The 20427-nt window shown below is 41.0% G+C and overlaps 1 long non-coding RNA gene across 1 annotated transcript; it reads right to left on the bottom strand.

The window, feature by feature from the left end:
- Window positions 1-469: 469 nt before the first annotated feature.
- LOC136788047 (uncharacterized) lies at window positions 470-10091 on the bottom strand. The gene is made up of 2 exons (XR_010827056.1): window positions 8312-10091; window positions 470-1777 (listed from the first exon to the last, which is right to left on the bottom strand). It is a non-coding gene; the product is annotated as an uncharacterized lncRNA (long non-coding RNA).
- Between the last annotated feature and the right edge of the window lie 10336 nt (window positions 10092-20427).

Genomic DNA, 20427 nt, shown 5'->3' with positions numbered 1-20427 from the left:
GGCAGTAGGCAGGCATTTTTCCAGAAGTTTCTGAAGTACAGGAGGGTGGAAAGGCAGCACATAGGACAGGAGAGGGGAGGAGAACAGCGAGATGCTAGAGGTTCTGGGTCACTGCGTTGGTCAGCAGCAACAAAATGAGCAACTCTCCAGTCAGCACGTGTGTGATAACATTTCCACACGTTGATCCCAGTACATCTGATACAACCAGAAAACTGGATTACTCCCTATTTACATGGGAAATCACCGTCTCCACATGGCACAGCAAGTGTCACCGCCTGCCTGCTCCCTCCTTCTGTTTTTTGGGTGCAGGGGTTGCACTGCTGGTACGGGCAGGGAGGGCTTTGGGAGCCTGCTCCCTTTGGCTCCTGGCCACAGCCCGCGTGTGGCACGCAGCAAGGCTCGGCGAGAGCGGCTATCAGCTCGATCAAGCTTTTAAGTGCTCCCTGGACTATTTTTGCAGCAGACCACGTGAGGTTATGGAGTTTTTATTTTTAGTCCTACAGTACGATTTGTTGACTACGTACATTTCGCATGCAGTTGGTATTGAAGTGTCAAGGTGAAAGAAGCCGTTTAATGATCTGCCAATATATGTTACAGTCAATAAATGTTGCAGATAACGAATGTCACCATTTGCCTTACAGTTAGCACCTGCACCCTTTCAGCCCTCATGATCTTATATTACATCCATTTAGGTTGCAGACCTTTGTATCACCGCTGGTTCACTTCAGACTTGGTTCTGCCCCTCTGAGCCAGCAGTAACACATTCTCCAAGTGCTCCTTTTCAAAGAAGCCAAGCACAAAATGAACTGTTCCAGCAAAAGTCTCGCTGAAGACCCACCTAGCTTACCAAACCTTTACCTACCCAGACTAAAGGGCTTGCAGTGGTGCTGCTACCAGGACCAGGAGGTGGGCGGAGGGCCGCCTGAGGGAGCTGCCCCCTGCCCTTCTGCTTCTCCTCACAAGCTCCACGCACCTCTGGCTGCTCTCTTTCATGCAGGTGAATACTGCAGTCACCTGATGGAGATGGATTATGGAGATGGTTATTCAGCTCAGCCCTTTGCCTTTTTCTCTTTGAGCTCCCAATGTTAAAGAAATTGTGTATTGTTCCTTGCCTTTTATAGCCCTGTTTGCAGCAATTAGCATTTTTAGTGCTTTTAACTTTAGCCAAATAAACCTACAAAGTGTGTCCTGATTAACCAGTAATCACATGACAAGCATCTTCGTAAATAAGATCTTCCAGAGGCCTTGAATCCTGAAGATCTATAAATTTATAAAAGCCAAGGTGTATACACAGAGTCACATCACAGCTGCTCGGAGAGGAGAAATAAGAGTCACCATCAAGCTGGATTTCCTAGAGTTCTCAAGCTTAGGTAATGTCATCTCTTAGCGATTAACCATCTGTTAGGTCTGCCTTCACTTAATTTCTCCTGGCGTATTTCAGGTGAAGCTATTGCCCCACATGAAAATGACCCTTGCAAGGAATGAGTCAGGCCTCCATCACTCAGTGGCCTCGTATAAAGCCTCCCGCTTCCGACAAAGTAATGGGATATTCTTGCTTTTAAGCACAGGAACTGGATAATAAAACCTTGTAAGAACCCTGGGCTGAAGATTGCCTGAAATTTTTGTCTCCTTTTCCGGTGCTGATGTTTCCTAAGCTCCCAATGGAGAGTTTCGACATTTATGTAAAGCGTATTTTGAAAGACAGCTCTGCAGTCATTGCTTCCGCATCACTCATCTAGTTTCCAGCAGGCATATTCCAGCTCCTTATCAGATATAGCTGCAAAAGGGAAACACATCGCAAAGGTAAGATAAAATCTGCTTTTAAATTAAGCAAAATAAGCTTTTCAGTGTTTACCTTGGATTTTCTAGGGCACTTCCAGAGCACTGGAGATCTCTGTTTATTTTCAGCATATTACCTGCGATGACTACATGCGATGGCTATATTACATTAATCGGTAATTGCTATAATGGATTGACTCTATAATTGCTTTCCGATCTGAAGAGTATTCAGTCTCATCTCTGCTCATAATCACTATCTGATCAGTGAAACGGGCCGTGATAAAAGCTGTGTAAGAAAGCTTCCTTCTTTACTAATTGGACGAGACTTGGAAACCAGAGGTTTTCTGGGAGCGCTGCCTATTTTCCTCATAATTATTTGCATATTCAGTTCAATAGCAAAACAAGTCCATAACTGTTCAGTTCAGAAATGAAAAGCTTCTCATTATGTATGTCGGTCAGAAAAAAAAACATGAGCAATCACTACATCAATACTAAATAGCGCTAAATCAGTACTACCTGCACTAATTTGGGACTAGGAAGTGTATAAAACAATAACTTAAGAAGCAAAGGACATTAAGGGAAGGAAACCTGCTAGAGACATTGTTTTATGTATGCTTGTTAGTACAAGGAAGAACTTCTCCACTCTTCAACATGTAAATTACATTCACCATCTAATCACACCGAGACAATCTGAGGTGTTTCCATATTCAGATATGTTTTGTAACCAGTTTATCGCTGATGTGTAACTCACAACAGCACTGCCATCGCCTTTAAACTTAATAACAAGGGTGGGGTCAGACCTAAATGTGAGCCTCCCACTTTGATGTCTGACATAAATAATGCACACAGAGGTTCTCAAATGTTATTTGGCTCTACTGCTGTGGATTGAATGTCATGGCTTAATGCCACTGTGCAGAAATAACACCACCAAAATAACTTGATCTAACTATTTAACCTTGCAAATATATAGTAGGAAATGAGGCAAAGCCTCCAAAAAAAAAAGGGGGGGGGGGGTTAAAAAAAAAAAAGGTTGAAATTGAGTATTGGAATCCTTGTGGAATCCTTGTGGTTCAAATCCATGTTGCTTTCACGTCATTTTCTTCTATCCAAACTCATAAGACTGTCTGGACCAGTAATGACTATTGTAACATCATTACACTCCAGCATATTTGTTTGTGCCTACCGATAAAATACTTCTCAAAAACAGGCCTGTTTAATTAGGTGATAGAGAAGGCAAACACTGAAGTCCATTCTCAAGCAAACTCTCAGAACGTAACTTGAGAGTTTTACATGAGAAAGGACTGACAAAATATTCAAAAAACACTCAGTGTCTGGCTCTTTTTGTTCTCCTAGATTTCAGTGTAAAAGAAAGGGAAAGTAATGCTTCAATCATAAAGTATGAAATTGCATATTATCTCTTTTTCAAAAGACATTGCAGCACATCAGATTAATCTGTGGGAACTTCTGTTTGCAACTTCTACTGACAAGAATAATCCCTTCCATCAAACTCATAGATGAGTAATATTTAAAAGCTAGCACTCTTAGTTTCTTTAGTGTAACTTCCCAAGCTGTGGAGTTGACCATCGAAATCTGTCTAGCATGACTACACACACAGGGGACAGGGTTTCACCAGGACTGCTCCACCTGAGATTTCAAGCTCAGACAACTCCACCAATACAAAACAAATGAGGCTTAGCCACCAGAAAGCAGATTGTTCACAAGTGGGCTCCTCTGCACCAATTCCAACTTTTTGCTCTTGACATTAGAGCTGTTCAGCAGTTCAGCTTTAAGCTTGGCTTATTTTCCAGACCAGCTAGGAGATAAATGCAATCAGCCACTGTCATGCCTGTATGACTGCACTCCCTTTGCTCAAACCAACTTAAAAATAAGTCTTTTGAACATCTTCCACACATACGTAAAATATTTCAAGAGAAAAAGGCAAACATCACTGTTTCCTGTCATAGAATCATAGAATGGTTTGGGTTGGAAGGGACCTTAAAGATCACCCAGTTCCAACCCTCCTGCCATAGGCAGGGATGCCACCCACCAGACCAGGTTGGCCAAGGCCCCATCCAGGCTGGCCTTGAACACCTCCAGGGATGGGGCATTGAACTGGGTCTGCCTGGGATGGAGTTAACTTTCCCTGCACCACAAGCATCCACAACTTCTCTTGGCAACCTGTTTCAGGGCCTCGCTACCCTTACAGTGAAGAATTTCCTCCTAATGTCTAGTCTAAATCTACCCTCTTTTAGCTCAAGGCCATTCCCTCTTGTCCTATCATTATTTACCCGAGTAGAGTCCTTCTCCATCTTTTTTATAAGACCCCTTTAAGTATTGAAAGGTCACAGTGGGGTCTCCCCAGAGTCTTCTCCTCTCCAGGCTGAACGTCCCCAGCTCTCTCAGCCTGTCTCCATAGGAAGAAAGGAAGGTCATTAATAACTCTCTGAAATGACAAATGAAAACTCAGAGACACTGCCCACTGTTGCTATCCCCTTAAAAGTGGAATTGGACCGTTCACCAGCTCCAGCAGGGGAGCTCCCCTCAGAGCCTGCACTTTGCACCCATCGGAAAAGGATGCTTCACTTTTGCTACAGAAGATGCATCATACCCCGCCAGACACCATTGCACTTTCCTGCCCTATGGAGAATGGATTCAGAGACTCAATTGGGTATGGAGGGAGTGCAAAACAACCAGAGAAGCACTGACACAAGAAGACCATATGTTTTCCAGACTCCTTCCCCCATCCTGTTGAATACAAGCTTCATTTTTCCCAAATTAAAAGACTGTGGAGAAAACTCCAGGGGGAACTTTATAGGGATTTTCCTTCGTCATTCTCTCCTCTTGATTTTAATTCATGAAGAAATAACTCATGTCCAGGGAAAATTGTTCTGAATCTCTCAGGATTTTTAATATTGATCTAAATAAAGGTTGTTTTTTATACAGAAGCTGCAATGAACTATTCATTCAACAGATGCAACACTGCGTTTGGACCAGAGCTAATTTTTCTGCATACATAAAATATAAATGAAAATAATAAAGCAATGAGTTCTGCAATTATTTGAGATCTTTATCTATGCTCTTTCTGCTAGTATCCCAGTTTCTTCAAAAGTTTAAGCCTTAGAAGCCTCCAGCCAGTGAGAATTATGGATCAAATAGTCCTACACCATATAAGTTTATTTAACCAATACACAGAACCAGTCCATAGCACGTTTGGCTTCATAGTAACTACATATTGACGCCACGATTTTTATTCAGTCCCTATTAAATACCATGGGATCTTTGCCTAAACAACTATAACAGCAGATCTTCTATAGCAGTAATTAAACATAATTATGTATTGTGTGACAAAGTTGGATAGTCTTATTTGCATGGAAAGGGCTTTTAATCCTCAAAAAGACACAGCAGGACTGTTTGAGGAAGAGCTACTATTCCATACAATAAGATAAAAGTTTGGACCCCAGGCCCTTTTATTTAATACTCTGTTTGTATGTTTTAATTTGCAAAGTACAAGGCAGATTATTTGCTTTATTTTAAAATATGCTTTAGAGCTGTATGTATTAAACTGTATAGTTCTATCTGAAATATACATATTCATATTTTACAACAAAATAAACTAATAAAAAGGGAAAAAAGTACTGATGACATGTCAAGCCTGCTGGACTACAAAGCTGGATATAATTTAGCTTCCTCTTCCAAATGGTGGAAATAATAACTCAGAAGAAAATACACAAAGAAACTTTGAAAGAATTTAACTTTTTATAGTCAAATAATATTCTTTTATTAGCTTTGTAAACACTAGAATCTGTCTCTCATAAGCTAATTTAGCTTCAACAAAGGTATTTAATTGTTTACTGTAAATTACAGCTTTAAGTTACCATTTAAAGCCAAGAAGAGTAGTGTTTCAAGTTAAAGGACCTAAAAAGAAAAAAAAAAAGGATGACTGTCAAGGACTCTTCACTTTTAGACCATGAACTTTGACACTGCCCTTTAGTCATAACTCTAAGAATAACAAAAAAAAAAAAAAAAAAAAAAAGCTATGTGCTACGACTGCATTTCCTGTAACATATGTTCATGATTGAGGTATTTAACCAGCACATGATGTGCTCAGACGGAGCGGAAACTGCCCCTCTGCAGCAGCCAGTTGAGCTCCCAAAATAAAGAGTAGAAGAGTTTGCCAACCACAGTACAATGAAGCCTCCGCTTTTCACTTCTGCAAGAGGTATTAATACAGTGATGGGAGGAATGCTGCAAACGATCTGAATATTCAGTTAATAATGTTGACACAATGTTGACACATAGAAGAAAATGAGATCTGCAGAGAGTTATTCCTTTAAACAGGCTTTATACAACACAAGCCTGTACACAGATCAATTTCCAGCACAGCCATTAGTTCCCATTTGTTTAAAGACAGGGGAAGCATATGGTGCTGGTAGCACAAAGGAGTGCAAAGGACTACAGAGAGGGATAAAGCTCTAGATAAAGCTGCCTGCGTGGTGACTAGGCAAAAATACTACTTCTGAAGAAAACTCGTTGGAACAGCCTGAAGCAAAAGGGGAAAAAAGTATAAAACTTTTAGGTCAGTACTGAAACTTCAGGTCAGTACAGAAACTTTAGCTCAGCACAGAAACTTTAGCTCAGCCACGTTGAAGCCCTGCTGCCTCGTGTGCTCAGTGCTAGAGTGCGGCCAGCAGGGCAAGGGAAGGGATGCTTCCCATTTGTGAGGCCGCTTCTAGAGCGCTGCATCCTGTCCTGGGCCCTGCAGAACGAGTGACTTCTCGGCCATCTAGAGCCAGTCCAGCACAGGATGAGGATGGCTGAGGGGCTGGAGCCCGTGAGATAAAAGGAGAGGCTGAGAAAGCTGGGTTAGTTCAGCCTGGAAAAGAGCAGGCTGAGGAAGCATGTTTGCTGCCTAACTTACCTAATGGGGAGCTGCAGAGGAGATGGGACCAGATACTCCTCGGAGACATGCAGTGAAGACTCAAGTCGCTGCAAGGAACTTCTGAGTGGATGTGGGAAATGAAAAGCCACAGGGAGAGCAATGGGGACAGGTTGCCCAGAAGAAGCAGCTTCCAGGGTGTGGAAACTCCATCCCTGTAGTTATTCAAAACTTGACTAGAGAAAGCCCGGCATGAGCTGATCTAACTGCAGGTAGCCTTGCTTTGAGCAGGAGGCTGGACTAGAGACATCCAGGGGTCCCTTCTGACCTCAGTTACCAGGATTCTGCTCTGCAATGAGGTGAGAGGAAATGGTTGAGGTCTGCATGGCAGAAAGCACTGAAGTTTCGCTGTTGAAAACAGGGCATGGAAGTGAGTACCAGCACACAACAAGAGCTACCTGCTAGAGGCAAGCCAGGCAAACCCTCCGGCAGCCTGTAGCGCCAGTCTTCTAGCTAATTCAAAGCTAAATCTTTCCGGAAGACAAGATACAGAGATGAGATATCTATATCTATTATGTATATATAAATAGGTAGATATAGATGTAGATTAGATATAGATATAGATATAGATGATATAGATATAGATATAGATATAGATATAGATACAGATACAGATACAGATACAGATACAGATACAGATATAGATAGATGATATAGATTCCTTCACTGGAAGGAATGACACCTGCACAAAAATCATCCACTGTGACATCCAGAAACCAGAGGCAAACAAAACTGATACCTACCCGCTTTCCAGGTGGAGAGCACTTTTACACTGGGGAGCTGAAAACTGAAATCAGTATTTATATAAATACTGAAATCAGCATTTAAATAAATTATTTAAATTCCAATGACTTGGCAAAAATTCTTGATGTATTGGCTTTAGAAATCCTGTGTCTTTACCAGTATGAATAGAATAATCCAGCTAAATTATAAAAACAAGTTTTGATGATTCACTATCCAGGAGTTGTTCCCTGTGAAGATTCTAACTCCAAGTACTTGAGGCAAAAATAAAATAACATTAAGAATAACAACAGGCACATGTGCTAATGAAGCTACTGATAACAGCAAGGGGAAAGTGAGAATGCGAGGAAGGAACAAGACACAAAACGTATGACCTATGAGAAAAGATGGAGCAAATCTTCAAGCACATAGAAAGGCTGTTGCAGAACAGATGGAAATAATGTGTTTTCCGTGTCTGTGGTGCATGAAATGAGAAGGAACAGGTTTAAACTGTGGCAAGGCAAATTCAGATCCAACACTGGGAAACGTCTTTACAGTTTTTCTGGGGAGGTGTTGTAATCTTAGCATTGTCTGCAACCTTTAAGAAAACATGAGACAAGTATCTGTCAGAAGTGATGTATCTCTGCATGTTCCTGCCTGGGAACAGGAAGATGCACTACGTGAACCTTGATGCCCCTTCAAGTGTGACGATTTCATACAGAAGCTTTTATATATCGAACACAGGAATAGAAAGATACCACCGATTCTAAATTACAGTCTAAAATACAATCTGAACTAGAGTTACAGCTCTAAGAGAAAGATCAATAATCAAGCAGTTTTAGACGGTATTTGCTAAAGAAAATTCATATTAATTACCTTGACATTAGAAAAAATGCATAGGAATAAGCTCGAGGCATTTTATTACTCAGTACTGAGCAAGCAGATGAGACAGCAGCCAGTTATCAAACGGAGCCTCCATGAATATGACTTCAGACGAGACCTGTGAATGGAGAATGTCAAACTAAATAATTGCTCATGCTTCTGGCCTTAAAATGCAGGCATAAAACAGAATTTCTCTTTGGTCACCCAAGACCAAAAAGACCAAAAAAACTGCAGTGATTCCTTATGAATTTCCAGGACTAGAGGCTGCATTTACAAAAATGATTCTGATTTACTCCTCAAGAATTTTCAGGTAAACAAAATGGAAGAGAGGAATCTCAATTTCTCAGCATATCTTTAAGAATAACGAAAATAGCAGCCCAAAATGAACCACCATGTATTAGCAAGAGGCTCCATGATTTCTTTAGCAGCACAACTTTAGGCAACCCACATCTTTTCTCCTTTCTCTTCCTCTCAGCTATTTTTAAAGGTGACCTCATCCACGTATCTAATAAAATCACAAAAGCTCAAAAGCTTAGTATGCTGAGCTCAGTGATGTTCTCAGCTCTGTCTCCTAATAATTGCTTTCACAGTGCCTCCCCCTACCAGTAAGACGAGCTAGATGAATTGGAGCTAACTTCATTACAGATCCAAGCCAGAGCAGCTTCTGCTTCCTGTCACGTCCCCAGCGGTGAAAGGCTCCCTCCAACTTTCACTGCAGAGTTCAGACCACAGCGTACATACGGATTTTACTCAGGCACCACGATTTTATCGGTCCACACGGACTGATATCACACACCCTTGTGCATAATAGTAGCTAAAAACTATAGAGCCACTGCATGATTTTCTTAATTTTGCCCTAGTGTGAACATCCCTCTTTATTTTAGCAAAGGACAAAGGCAGCTATACAAGCTATTCAAAATAAGCAGAGCTGAACACTAACCTGGAGAACATAAAGAGTAATAAATCAAAAAATGTTTATAGAAAGGTGTTACAAAGTATCCTCACATAACTAGCCATTAAACTGTGTTTGTTGTGGTGTGTTTTTTTTTGTAATTCTGAAAAAAAGAAAAAGTCAACAAAATGAGTATTTTTTTTTTCTCAAGACTTAAAATCAGTGGTATTTAAAAAAACAATATTTTTTTAAAAATCTGGTAACGAGCAAGCCCTTTTGGCAACACTCCACACCGGCTTTCCCCTAGCCTCTAGCTATATATAAGGAGGTACTGCTTGCACACACAAAGACTACAAAGCAAGCAGAAATTACTCCATGTCTTTATTTGCATTTGCACAATCAGGAACAATTTTTGAAAAAAAAAAAAATCAGACATTGACTTGTAGCAAACTCACTGAAAGAAGCAAAAATGAATGCAGTCTTCTCTAAGAAGATCTCATCTTAATTATTATTACTTTGTTGAAAGATGAAGTGATATATATATAAACTCTCTTAGGTGTCTTACATGCTATCTCCCTCTCTGACCAGTTACATGACCCATGCCTTTATTTCCTTTTGTTTTTCTTGATGCGCTCTTCCTCGTTCATATTTACCCTACTTATGCCTTGTCTCTTTTTCCCCTTTTATTCCCCTTTTTTGTTTCTCTTTTATCATTGTAGGTAGTTACTGTGAAAACATAAGATTTTCTTTCCAGACGAATTTAACTACGTGTGCATAGAAATCAAGAGTTAGTACTGCCAAAACCGTTTCTGTAACCAGAGTTTGGCCTAGCCCAAGATTGTAAGGGATGTAGAATGCTGGCAAAGATTGAATTAAACACTGATGAATAGCACAGATGGTATTAGAAAAGCGGTGAAATAGAGGTGAAAAGAAAGTGAGGAGTTAGAAAGGTGGGAAGTTTTGGTTGGCAGAAAAATTGGAGGTATTTGATCTAGTCTTGAAAACTAACCAGTAAGACGAGTAAAAATATCTTCTGATGGGAATGTGTAGCATCGACCAAGTAAAAAAATCCCTAGAAATGTGTTTTACAAAAAAAAAAAAAAAAGCAAAAAGTTGTGTTTATTTTTTTAAAGAAAATGCTTTGGTTTTCCCAACTTGTAAACCATTTTTCAATCAAAAGTGAGGTTTTTTATTTTGTTTTGTTTTGGAGTGGTACATACATTTTAGGGAAAACAAATCTGCCCAGATGCATTGTCCAGCTAACCATAGGGATATGCAGAACATTTCTTTCTTCAGAAAAGCAACTCAGGCTTTTTGTTCCTACCGTTTTTTGTAGCCATGGCCTTCCCTTCCCTTAATAATCATCAGAGGTCTTACTTTGATGTAGCGGCTCAGGTGTGTTCTTGCATGTCAGGGGAATAAATGCTTTTGGTTTTGCTCCTGGTTGGTATTTTTTTATCATTGAGGGTTTTTCACCCTTTTATCCCTGACCTCCAGCTGTGTGGTTTCTGCCAGGCCTTGGTAACTACAACCGCAGCAGTTCACTGGCCTATAACAGTAGTTCAAACAATTTCCAAAATCTAAAGGCTCTCTACTGCCTAAGAAGAAGAAGTAAAAAAAACTCAATGTAAATGTAGTTCTGAAGGTAAGTGTTAGTTCCTGCATTAGAGCTTGGAAATCCCTGCTCCAGTGTGTACGTACTGAATTAGCACACCTCTCAGCTGCCTTGCCCACGTCTCCATCTCCAAATTTAGTGATTGTCCCGCTCTGCTCTGCTGGTGTGGCCTCACCTCGAGCACTGTGTGCAGTTCTGGGCACCACAGTACAAAAAGGACGTGAAACTACTGGAGGGTGTCCAGAGAAGGGCTACAAAGATGGTGAAGAGTCTAGAGGGGATGACGTACAAGGAGCGGCTGAGGGCACTGGGCCTGTTCAGCCTGGAGAAGAGGAGGCTGAGGGGAGACCTCATGGCGGCCTGCAGCTTCCTCACGAGGGGGAGTGGAGGGGCAGGCGCCGATCTGTTCTCTTTAGTGACCAGTGACAGGACCTGAGGGAATGGTGTCAAGCTGAGGCAGGGAAGGTTTAGGCTGGACATCAGGAAGAGGCTCTTCACCAAGTGGGTGGTCACACACTGGAACAGGCTCCCCAGGGACAGTCACTGCCCCAGGCCTGTTGGAGTGCAAGAAGCATTTGGACTCTGCACTTAGTCACATGGTCTGAATTTTTGGGTAGACCTGTGTGGTGCCTGGAGTTGGGACTTGAGGATCCTTGTGGGTCCCTTCCAGCTCAGGATACTCTGTGATTCTATGATTTGTCCTGCCCTGTGGTGCTCCAGTAGGCAGCGTAATTAACACAGGAATTAAGACCGGAGGATGGATCTTCTGTTTCCTGAAGCAATGACCAGCCAAAGAAGTGAGAACAGAGACAGCAACTGCAGTTTAAAAAAGGAAAGGTCTTGTGACCACTGGATGTGTGCTCCACACCCAGACTTGGATGCCTTGGTTTGATTCATCTCTGAGGCTCTGGAGTGCCAGCATAAAATAATATATGATCAACATGGTCCAAGCAGGCAACATGTATGCCTAATAAATAGCTGAAAATAACAACAAAAATGTGACAGTGATGATAGCTGCCTATTTGACAGCCCAGAAAAAAAAAGCATGAATGATTTTATGAACTGCTGCTCAGATACAGTGACAACGCTCAGCTGTCTAGGTCACTCAGTTAGACATCTAGCCATAGCTGCACGATGCTTCAAGAGAGTAACTCGAACCCATTGCTAAACATTATCCTAAAGTGTCAGCAGTCCAAGAATTCACTAATCCTTTCGCTACACTTGAAGAGCTTCATGTTTTATTGGAAATATTATGCAGATAAAAATTACTTGCAGAGTGGAGATGGATAGACTCATGGTTTAACTCAGACAATTTGAAGCAACATATAAATCAAGACTTTTATCAAGCTTGCACTTCCATTTCTCCATGCAAGTTCCCAAGTCAAGTGACAAGATGTAAAATGGCACAGAACATATAGCTTCAACATAGGGTAATGACCCTTTTTAAGTGGCATACTAAGTTTGGTAAAATCTAATGACATCCATAGACCTGTTTAAAATCTTCTTCATTTACATATAGACGCCTTAGTCCTCCAAATAATGTTATGAAGTGTAGCATTCATACTTTCCAGGACACAATCCTTTCATAAAATCTACCAAGGATACATTTTGCAAGCTTCCAAAACACTCCAGAAATAACACCACCACCTTTATGAACTGGCAGTTTCATGCATCTCTGACCTAGATTGTAGGACTTAGCAATCAGGAACATACAACATTCAGTTCCACATCAGCAGATAAAAAGTAGTAAAAGATAGTTCTCCTAATGAACAGCAGATATGTAAATCCATATTATCCATAAATCATGCTTCAAATCTTCCTCAGAAACTAATCAAGCTTAAAAAAAAATCATGAGATTGGCTTAAAAATCATGAAATTTGAAATATGAATAAATTTGGAGTTATTTATCTGCCGTTGAGTTTTTAAGCCTCTAGAGTGTGCTCCAGTCATATTTTCAAGCATTTCTTTACAAAGTTAAATGTGTAGATGCTTCATTTATAATGAAAGCTGAGATTGGTTTATAAAGCTAGTAATTCAGAAGTTGAGTTCATCAGAGAAACATGAAGTTCTACAAAAAAAAATCCTAAAATTTCTTTTTAAAGCAATACAACACTGTACCATACTAGAAATGTAATTGTGGAGAAAATAACCAATCTGACACCAGAAAGCCTGCAAATACATCAGCATTTCTGAAAAGTTTAAGGAAAGTTTCTTGTGGTGCCAAGGAACATAAACTTCAAAAATTTAGGGGTTAATGTAGCAAGCCACTTGGTGTACCAACTCATTCACCCTCTCAATAAGCATTAAAAACAACGAACTGCAGAAAAAAGAGGCTTTTTGTTACATATAGTTTTACAATTTTGAACATGCTACACCTTTACAAATTCCAGACTGATTCCTCAGATACAAAGAGGACGGGCCTGCAAAAATTTTCAGATTTGCTTCCCAGTAATTCATTCTCAGCTCCATTTATTTGTCCTCCAGGATCCTTCCCACATTCTTTTAACCTTTCCAGGCAGCTCCCTCCAATATCTAGGGTTAGAGGCTTTACTATTATTTGAAAGAAATGAGGTTTTTAAAGAAAAGCTGAAGTTTCAAGGAAAATACCAAATGTTGCAGTAGAACCATGAAGGTTAGCAACCTGCATCTGTCTAACCTGAGGAATAACTTGAGACCAAACGACATGAGGCAGCAGTGCCCACTGGCTTGGCTGTCGCAAGGCCACCCTGTGTCCCGATGGCTCTGTCTACAAATCAAAAGCAAACTTCTGTTTTATGCATCAGATGTGGCACACAAATTAACCACACCAATAATCTTCTAATTTACGCAGCCGTTCTGCAGTAAGTGTGTAGAATTAACCATGGTAACATGCATAAGCATATTCAGTTAATAATTGTTCATTGACATGACACATTTACTAAATAAATGACTGTAATTTGATAAGCTAGAAGCTTCTAAGTGAGGAAAACCGGCAGCACCCTGTGCACACTCCTATTGCATATTCAAACTCAAAGATGACCTATTTATTTTATATGCAGAATGGAGGGAAACCTGAACCCACACAGTTTAAAAACTCATCTTTCCCACTGCCCACAACTTGAAGGTTTACCACTTTAGAGTCTCCTCAAGCTCCCCATGCCACATCGTGGCCCAGCTTGCACAAGAGTGATGAAAAGTTTTGCCCTCACCTTGGCCTATAGCCCAGCAGCTAAACCGCCCCTGTGGCCTATGTCTGCATTCAGTGTGCACCTGGGTCTGTGGCTTGTGATGTGTGTGCCATCACCACCAAAAGTCATCGCAGTGAGATTCCTTCTGATGACCTTGCAGTAGTATGAATTGCTATCAGATTATTCTTTTTTTTTTCTTTTTCTGTAAACATAGGAATTTATCTATTAATTAGGGTAGTATTTTAGCTCATGCCTGTAAATGAGGATGAAAATACTTTCTTCCTAGCAAAATATGAAAAAAAAAATCCAACAACACCTTAAAAATTAGGTAGATTCAGATTTGGAAGCACTGGGGCCAAATTATGCAAGTCTTGGACTGGAAAATATGATTCCCTGATGATAAGAGGTAAGCCACACTGTCCTCACCCAGGTAACACTCCCGTAAGACTTGTCTGGAGATTTACTCAAGCGCTCGGTATAGTACTCGTGTGTACACACTTGGCTGCGCAAAGGCATGCTTGGAGCAGGTGGGACTGCAGTCAGATTTCTCCAGACAGTGTACGGAAGCATGGATTTAGGTCCTCGATGAGCATTTTCACAGCACTCACACGCAGACTTACTTTTCTACCCCACGGGTCAGGCTGTGTTCCCCTTCCTTACAAGCTCTGTGCATGCTTTAATGCTAGAGAGACAAGGAGCCTGGAAACACTGCAGAAGCGGGCACCACAATTCAACACAGTTGTGGATTTCATTATTGAAATAAAATACTATTAATAAGCAAACCTCATGTTGCTCATGAGACTTTGTGTCAGCTAGGATTTAGTCAAAGTAATTTTTAGCTGGGCTAAAAGAGAATGGAAAACAGGCTGGTAAATACCAGGAAGCTGGTACTGAACTCACAGGGCACTTCATGCTGAAGAAATTAAAAAAAAAAGGCTTTTATGAACTAACTAATGAGGAGTGCTCCTGAATGCACACTGCTAGATCACTTAGCAATTGCCTTCATAATCTCCTTCAACTACAGAACAACATGTATGCAGTCAAATAGTACATCCATACAGGATGCAGTTATTAAAAAATAAACAAAACACACAAGGCAAATGATCTTGGCTATGTCAGAAAACACCAGAATTCAAAATACTCTGAAATTACAGTGAAAAGTATAGCTGTGAAATCAGCGTGAAGCAGAACAGAGTTGGATCCAGCATGTGGAAAGGGTAGGTGAGTGACAATGTGATGCGTGACTTTTCAGCCCTGGGTCATCAAAACAGGCTGGGCAGTGAATGAAAATAATTCTTACGCAATAGTTTTCTATTTCCACTTTTAAGTGAAACGTCCTAACAGTCTCTAGCCAGGCCTCCCCAGTGAAGTGCATACACTACCAAATCATTGTTGCATTTGGTAGCGTTTCTGCCAGAACACACACTAGCTAGAGGTTAACCTCTCTTTTGCCATAAGAAAGGCAATTATTGGGAGCTGCCTGATTGCGCTGATGATGCAGAGTGACTTGGCTCTCTTTGTACTGGTACACGCTCCACCTGCACCATCGCTCTCAGGACACAGCAATGAACCAGCCGGTTCCTTCGGTTTCTCATCTCACAGAGAAATACTCCGTCCCTCTCTCAGTTCATCAATCTTTGACTCTTTTTTCCTTCAAAGCTGAAGTCAGCTGCTCCATTACACACATGCAAAAACAAATTCTGCAGCTGAGCTGCCTTGATGCATATAAATCTCCACCAATTTCTTAATGCTAGCCAGTAAACTTCTTACCAGTGTTTATCACAGCTTGCTATGGCTTTATCTAGCACACCAGGCAACCGACTTAAACCTACTTGATTTTCAAGTTCAGAGGGGTAAGAGTTCAACAGGTAAGAGCAAAGTCAGATCATGAGTAAAGTATAGACTGTATGCTAGTGAGCATTTTCAGCTGTAGGAAAGTTTAGGGCACAAGTCTTGATGTAGTTATGTATCCTTATTGCAATATACATTTCCTTGCCCAGCTACAGTAGCACACGTAGACTTTCTCCTAAAAACTTGCTAAGAACTATTATAAGCATAACAAAAAGCCACACACCTGAACTGTTCTCACTCATCCATGTGATAACGTCTTTATTTTGTGAGACAGATTTGTGACAATAAAAACTGCTCTGATTCTTAATGTTGTTGGCAAATACGACAAAACCATAAGAAAACAAGTTCAACTTTCTACCAAAACAGAGGTGATATTCTGTTCTAAGGCTGCACGTTTAGGTCAGCAACTGTACTGAAGATTCCTCTGATTTCCTGAACTTATTTTGTGAAACTCACTCAGCTGAACCAGAACTTTAGTTTGGTCTCTTCCTAGATATTCCCAACAGAAAGAAACCCAAAATGGAGACCTCTTATATTATGGTGATTACTTTATGATCTCCTGCTCCTCAACCCTCCCAATAACCATCAGCAGCTCTAAACACCAAAGCAGCCATATGTTGACACAGAATGTTCCTTTTTTAAAACACGTCCTTTCATCCAGATTGACTGCGGGCACAGAAGTTCAGCTTAAAAAGCTAGTTCAACATTTGTGTCTAGACATGCCCTCTTAAACATATTTCATGTCCATAGATGGGTTTTTGGCTCCCCGTACTTCTGACCATCTGTTGGGAGGGCATGATGCCCACTTACAAGTTAGCCAGATCTTCTGTCTGTTGCCAAGGGAAGGGGATATATGGTCCTGCAAGTGACATCTGTTCTACCAGAAGCCCTTTTCTCTCTGAACAATGTTCCTGTTTAATCCCAGCCACACTTGTAAAGAATAGTGTTTAAACGACAAACTAATGAAAAACCCTGGAAAGCACTGGAAGGAAAGGGAAACATAATGATGGTCAGCATAAGGGTACGTTTCACAGACCTATGGGGAATTCTTCTAGTACTATAATGCTGGGAATACGGGAAGAAAAATGTAGGTGCTCTGTCTATACAGGCAATCTTACAGGCGGATGAAGTCACCAAGGGATAACGTGAACCACAAAGGACTCCCTATGACTGAGCCCAAGATAACAGCTGCACTCTTAAAGAGACTATTGGAGGAAAAGGCACAACCGAATGATTAATAAGGTAACATACAATGCCATTTCATGTGGATGAAAGACAAAAAAGAGCAAGCCTTTCTGTACTATTTAAAAATCTTATTGATCCAGTGAGTCATTTGACAGTCTGTGTGTTGGAGGAGGGACACCAAATGATGTGGGTTGCCCCCTCTTCTGCACACAGCCTCAGAGTGCTGAGCCAGACTGGCACATCTTTAAATTGAGTCCCTAATATAAAGCAAAAACTATTTAATCCACTAATGTGCATAAGATTTCTACGAAAGTGCCTGAAGTCTCTGACAGTTATGTCCCAAACAGACTCGAGAAGTATTACCAACAAATGGGAAAGAGAAACAATGACAAAGGAAGAATAGAGGCAGAGGGCCGTTAGTACTTGCAGAAATAAAGAGATGAATATGATTCATTGAACATTACTCATGGCATGGTCAATGAAAGGAGAGGGTATAACCCACAAAGATACAAAATTGGTCTCAAGGCCCCATTGACTGTAGTTGCTGAATCTTTTGCACATTAAATACGCACCTCATATGTAGAAGCCCACACTACAGACGTCTAAATAGGTTTGTGAACCTGGAGCCAACTCCCACTCTAGGAGTTCTGACTGATGATCAGAGATGAGTTATCTTGGATATGCTTCATCTGAACTTGAAACTGGGTTAAGGCTATGGCACCTACTCCTCCCAAAGAGCCTGAAAATGTTCCTGAGTTTCTTCACACGGTATATAGCATAACTTTTCTCTCATCCAGCATCTTGACTCTTTGGAGCCACTGATAGAAGTCCTGTCTCCCTTTCCCCAGAGATCTTTGGTTCTGGTGCAACTCTGTCTCAGTTGGAGAACAGCTGCTGAAGACCTACAGTTGGCAGGCCAATATTTTAAGGTAAGCCAAAAATTATTTGGGGTTACCTCAATATGCTGAGCTGCAAATTGCCAAAATTCAGCTGCTGCTACATGAGCAGCTGAGCCATGTCTGCAGTGGGGCCTGGAAACGGCATGTCACAGGGTGGAAGGGGCAGCTGGGAGCAGGACGTGTCACAGCCATCACAAGGTGAGCATCACCAACGGTGAGTCAGAGCCCTGCTCCTGCTCTTAACGTGGTGCTGCTATAAATACACAGTCCTGAGTGATAGTTTCCCATTCATGTTCTCTGAAGTATGTCATCTGTATAATAGTAACCGTAAAGCCTAGGTAATACTATAACACATACATCGTGCAGGAATTACATCACTATCACAAGAAAAAAAAAAAAAAAGAGTGAAGCATCATACAAACTCCCAGCAGTTATGGGTTCTTTCCCATAATAAAAGATGCAGGGGAAAATTGAATTACTCTCAGTTAAACTGCCTAGCAATAAAACCATGGAAATCCTGAATAAAACTGAGCTAACACTTCTAGGAAATAGCTAAGTATGTCCCAGATCTAGACTGCTGGATTAAACTTGAATAATGGAACTTCTTACGCAAGACCTGTGCTGGCAGAGCTCCCTAGTGGTTGGGCAGAACGGCCCAGGCAGGTGGCTAGAGGTGAGAAGCAGAAAGTTAGGCTCAAACAACCAGTAGGATTTTCCTTCCTGACGCTCATTCCCAGGAGACATCCCATTAATTTGAAACTCTGGCAGTGTGCACATTCCCAGTTTTTCGGCTAGCTACATCTGCCTGCAGCAGCTCTGCTGCTAAATTTGCTGTAGACCTGACCCCCAATTATCCTTACAATTCATCAGTGGACTTCTGAATTCATATTCCCATTTAGTAGAGCTTTTTCCCCAAACTGAAATGTTTAAATATACTTCAGTTTCATGTCCAGCCCTATACATTTTGGAAAACAATTAAACTCCAAAATAAGGTTAAAATACATATGGTACATACATAAATTCAACTTCCGAGGTCACAAACCTCAACAGTTTTAGTCTAGAATCTTTAAAAGCATCAACAGTGGTGCACATCCACTTCTTCTCTAGCATTTTTAATGAAAATGGAAGGTTGAACAGATATCAAAAATGAGCCATAAAGATTTTAATCTCTGGCCAAGGCTGAGGCAGACCAGCAGGGCAGTGACTCTGAACACCGTTTTCCTCCTGCTGTCTTTGCCATGTCTGCTGTTACACAAAAAGCTTCATTCTGGCACTATCAAAAACTTTATACACTAGTTCTACAAACTGATTTAGACATTGTGATGGGGAGCACTGCAACATCCAACCCTGGATGTTTTTAAACCCAGAAAGGTGCCTTGCCTCTGTTACAGTGCAGCTGGGGCCAGGGGGAATCCCAGGTCAGCGTGAGCATTTTAAAATAGCAGATTTTCTCCTTGCCTGCCCCCGAGGGTGGATATGGATCCACTTGATCCATGGTAGTGGCAGCCAGACAAGAGCAAGCTGAATGCAGAACAGAGGTGTGCCCACTGAGCAAATCTGATCAGATGGGAATTCAAAACAGCCAGTATGCTCAGTCTGGGCTCCCTGGACTATCCAATAGGGGTGCTGGGGGAAAGAGCATCATTTACGTCTTACACCATATGCACCTGCAAAATTGATGGGCTTTAACCTGAGGTTCAGTGAGGTGAATGCTTGTAATTACTTACCTACATTATTCCCTTCAAAATGCAGCGGAAATACCTTTTAGAAGAGGAAGAAAGTGACAGTGCTGCTATTTGTTTTGGAGAATAGTTACAGCAGTCACCTGGTGAGACAGCAGAAATCCACAAGCTCCAGGTCACACATACTAAAAAGTCAGGAACATTGATTTTTAAAAGTGAAAAATGTTCCAGCTTGATTCTGACATACAGGTGAACATGTAAGCATTTAGGTTTCAATCTACGAAACTTGAATACAACTCATAAATTGCATTAAGCTAAGAAAACAGATTAATAAATGTTATCCTATTTTGCCAAAACTTCACATAATGTTACACTCCTGGAAAGCAAGGAACTATTGTTTCATGTAACTATTGGTATCACAATTGCCTGGAATTCTTTCAATATCAGTTTTCCCTTAGTACCAATATTTGGAATTATTTGAGCCACATGTCTCTCCTGCATAAACCAGGGCGTTATTTCCATAGCATTTCATTGTGAAGAAAAAAAAAAAAAATCCAAACATACAACAGACTTCTTGCTTATACTTGTTTTGTATTACTTGCTTTGTATATATGCTTTATTATATGAATGTAATCCACCCTTAATATTAAAGATTTTTCATGGTTCATCTGTTAGAGAATGTGTAAGCTTTTCATAGAATCACAGAATCATAGAACCATAGAATGGCTTGGGTTGGAAGGGACCTCAAAGACCACCCGGTTCCAAAGCCCGTGCCATAGGCAGGGATGCCACCCACTAGATCAGGTTGCTCAGGGCCCC

Source organism: Anser cygnoides, chromosome 1 (genome assembly GCF_040182565.1).
Source record: "Anser cygnoides isolate HZ-2024a breed goose chromosome 1, Taihu_goose_T2T_genome, whole genome shotgun sequence".
Classification (NCBI taxonomy): domain Eukaryota; kingdom Metazoa; phylum Chordata; class Aves; order Anseriformes; family Anatidae; genus Anser; species Anser cygnoides.
This window is presented reverse-complemented; position numbering and strand designations above follow the sequence as displayed.